Here is a 4,349-nt window from a genome sequence, read left to right on the forward strand (position 1 = left end):
ACAGGTTGAGTTTGGTGAATGAATGAAAGAATGAATGAATGTAAGGAAAAGTTCAAAATTTTTATGTATGTTATTGAACATGTATGGGATTAAACAGGTTTATAGGATGAATGTTTGGCTTGCTACGGGTCCCGACGGCCTTAAGCCGATCTGGATCCTAGCGCCGGTAGCAGTCCGATTTTCGGATCATTACAGATTGGTATCAAAGCCCTAGGTTCATATGGTCCGACCTAGAGTGTCGGGCTCATAGATGTTGTAGAAGGTCAAGCACAATAGGAAAAATCATATCCACTAGGATAGGATGTAGAGTCCTGTCTTGAATGATGATGTGAAATGCCATGACTATATGCATGTGCATTAATGATATGCTATGTATGTGATGTATGTGATGCGGGTTCATGTGTTTACACATGAACCATTTGATGCTAATGTTCTATGTGATGTGTGCTGTTTTTCAGAAAACAGGATGAGAGGAACTCGTCGATCTGCGCGATTGACTGGAGTACCACCCAAGGACGAGGGCACTGATGCCCGTCCTCCTGCATGGCCTAGGGCAATGTCAAGTAGGTCCAGCAGAGAAAGAGCAGTAAGAGACCCTAGAAGGTCTTTGGATCTGGGTAGAAGCAGATCAGTGAGGGGAACAGTGCAAGGGGATATGTCAGAGGATGTGGGGGATCAGATGGATGTGGATCAGAGGAGAGATGGCAGTCTCGGAGTAAGTATGTCGGAAGAGGGAATGGGAGAGTCTCAAGGAGGCACTCAGGCCTCGGGATTTGTTCAGCCATCTTTCTACCCACCCTTTTCACATAATCCCGGGTATTCGATGGGAGGTACATCGGATTACCCCAGTTTTAACCCTTATCACTCTCAGATGCCATACCTACCTTTCTACTCACAGTACCCTATGTACCCACCCCCATCTTTCTATCCAGGTACAGCAAACCCTACCCCAGGGGATGCTGCACCTCCTCCACCACCAGCAGCACCTACTGTCCCGGAAACCCAAATGCCTAAACCTAGCTCATCTGGGGGGAGCAAGGTCAAGATGACCGATTACATGAAGCTGGGTGCTCCCCAGTTTGAAACCGGTGATGACCCGTTTTTGTACCTTGAGAGGGTCAAGACAATTACAAATGAGATAGGAGCTGATGACAGCAGAGCCATTCAGATGGCTGGGTTCACACTAAAATGCAAGAAGGCCCGAGAGTGGTTTAAGAACTATGTGAACCTGAGATTGGACAGCCTATCATGGGAGGAGTTTGGAAATGAGTTTGCAGGATGGGCTTTCCCTGACAGTTCAAGAGAATTGAAGATGATTGAGTTCGAGCAGCTGAGGCAGACGGATGAGATGAGTGGGATGAGTTCACAAACAGATTCTTGGAGCTATTGCCATTTGCTGGGCAGAATCTGGATACAGATCAGAAGAAGTCAAGGAGGTATATCATGAAGCTCCATTCCAGGTATTCCTCCTTGATTCAGTCAGCAGAGAGGGAGAGTTTCCATGCCATAGTGGATATGGCTCGGAGAATGGAGGCTAGTGCTATCATCGAAGGGAAAGTCAAACAATCAGTGGCACAGCCTTCTGCTTCCAAGACCCCAGGTGGGGAAGGATAAACCCTTCTTCTCTGAGTTTAGGTAGTAAGAGGTGGAGCAGTACCACCAAGAAGCCAAAGAAGAACAAGTTCTGGAATAAGATCAAGTCTGGTCTGAGATTAGGAAGTGGTTCGAGCTCAGGCGCAGATAATGCAGTATGCAAGAAGTGTGGGAGGCCGCACAAAGGAGTATGTCTGGTTGGGACGTCAGCCTGCTTCAGGTGTGGACAGGAGGAACACATGGCTCGGGAGTGTCCCAGAGCAGCTTTTATGGCACAGTCTCAACAGACAGCTTCTGGTAGTGTGGCTCAGCCAGTAGCTCCAGCCGCGACTCAGGCTAGTGGCAGAGGCAGAGGGAGAGGGGCAGCCTCTTCTTCAGCGGGTTTCAGAGGTGAAGGTCCATCAGCCCCAGCACGGATCTTCACCATGACGCAGCAGGAGGCAAACACATCCAACACCGTGGTGTCAGGTAATCTCATCATTGGTTGTTCTGATGTGTATGCATTATTGGACCCTGGTGCATCTTATTCTTTCATTGCTCCGAGGGCCATCAAGAGATTGGGATTGATGGTCTCTGGGTTAGAGTGTCCCCTATGGGTCAGTGGACCCAAGTGTGACCCGTCAGTGGTAGAGTCAGTCTGCCAGTGTAATCCAGTTTTTGTGGAGGGAAGATGCCTGTCCGCCGACCCTATGGTTCTAGATTTGACAAATTTTGACGTCATTCTAGGGATGGATTGGCTATCTACCCATGGTGCTACCTTGGATTGCAGAGACAAGGTAGTCAGGTTCAGATGTCAGGATGGGTCAGAGGTAGTCTTCAGAGGAGACAGGGGGAGTACACTTAGAGGTTTGATATCAGCCCTCTAGGCTCGTAGGCTACTCAGGAGAGGTTGTCAGGGTTTTCTAGCTCATGTGAGAGAGCTGGATAGTCATGTCAGAGAGCCCGCCTCAGTGCCAATGGTCAGTGAGTTCTTAGATGTTTTCCTAGACGAGCTGCTAGGTTTACCACCTGCTAGGGAGATAGAGTTTGAAATTGATTTGATGCCTGGAACTAGACCGATCTCTATCCCTCCCTACAGGATGGCACTAGCAGAATTGAAGGAGCTTAAGGAGCAGTTGCAAGAGTTGGTAGATAGAGGATTCATCCGACCGAGTACCTCACCTTGGGGTGCTCCAGTGTTATTTGTGAAAAAGAAGGATGGATCTCTCAGACTTTGTATCAACTACAGGCAGTTGAACAAGGTCACTACCAAGAATAAGTACCCGTTGCCAAAGATCGATGATCTATTCGACCAGCTAGCAGGAGCAGGTTGTTTCTCCAAAATAGATCTGAGATCGGGGTACCATCAGCTGAGGATAAGGGAAGAGGATGTGCCGAAGACAGCATTCAAGACCAGATATGGGCATTATGAGTTCCTTGTGATGCCGTTCGGGTTAACCAATGCCCCTGCAGCATTCATAGATCTCATGAACAGAGTGTTTGGCTAGTACCTGGATCACTTTGTTATTGTCTTCATAGATGATATCTTAGTGTATTCCAGAAATGCAGAGGAGCATGCCCATCATCTGAGGTTAGTTCTGCAGACCTTGAGGGAACATGGCTTGTATGCCAAGTTCTCCAAGTGTGAGTTCTGGCTGAGGAGCATCTCTTTCTTAGGGCATATGGTGTCAGGAGATGGAATTGAGGTAGACCCCAAGAAAGTGGAAGCTGTAGCTAACTGGCCTAGACCCACTACAGTAACAGAGATCAAAAGCTTCTTGGGTTTGGCAGGTTACTACAGGAGGTTCGTTCAGGACTTCTCTAAAATTGCAGCTCCCATGACCAGACTGACTAAGAAGAACCAGAGGTTTGTGTGGACCGACCAGTGTGAGGAGATCTTTGAAGAGCTAAAGAAGAGGTTGACTTCAGCACCAGTGTTAGCTCTGCCATCTAGTAATGAAGACTTCTCAGTTTATTATGATGCGTCCCGTGTGGGACTGGGTTGTGTGCTAATGCAGAATGAAAGGGTGATTGCTTATGCTTCTAGGCAGCTGAAGAAGCACGAGTTGAATTACCCTACACATGACCTAGAGATGGCAGCGATAATCTTTGCACTCAAGATGTGGAGGCATTACCTTTATGGGGTAAAATGTGAGATCTTCACAGATCATAAAAGCCTGCAGTACATCCTGAGTCAGAGAGATTTGAATTTAAGGCAGAGAAGATGGGTAGAACTGCTCAATGACTATGATTGCAAGATCCAGTACCATCCGGGTAAGGCGAATATTGTGGCAGACGCCTTAAGCCGGAAATCACTTGGCAGTTTGTCCCATATTTCAGCAGAGAGGAGGCCAGTAGTGAGGGAGTTCTTCGAGCTCACCAATGAGGGTTTGCAGTTGGAGTTGTCTGGTACAGGTGCTTTAGTTGCCCAGATGAGAGTGGCACCCGTGTTTCTGGAGCAGGTGGCTCAGAAATAGCATGAGGACCCAGAGTTAGTGAAGATTGCCAGGACTGTTCAGTCAGGCAAAGATAGTGAGTTCAGATTCGACAGCAAGGGGATCCTCCGCTATGGGAGCAAATTGTGTGTATCAAATGACGTAGGGCTGAAGGGAAACATTATGAGAGAGGCTCATAATGCCAAATACAGCGTTCACCCCGGAGCCACCAAAATGTATCAAGATCTGAAGAGGGTTTATTGGTGGCCAGCTATGAAGAGAGAAGTGGCACAGTTTGTGTCAGCCTGTGAAATATATCAGAGGGTGAAGCTGGAACATCAG

This window comes from Manihot esculenta, chromosome 16 (assembly GCF_001659605.2).
Source record: "Manihot esculenta cultivar AM560-2 chromosome 16, M.esculenta_v8, whole genome shotgun sequence".
Classification (NCBI taxonomy): Eukaryota; Viridiplantae; Streptophyta; class Magnoliopsida; order Malpighiales; family Euphorbiaceae; genus Manihot; species Manihot esculenta.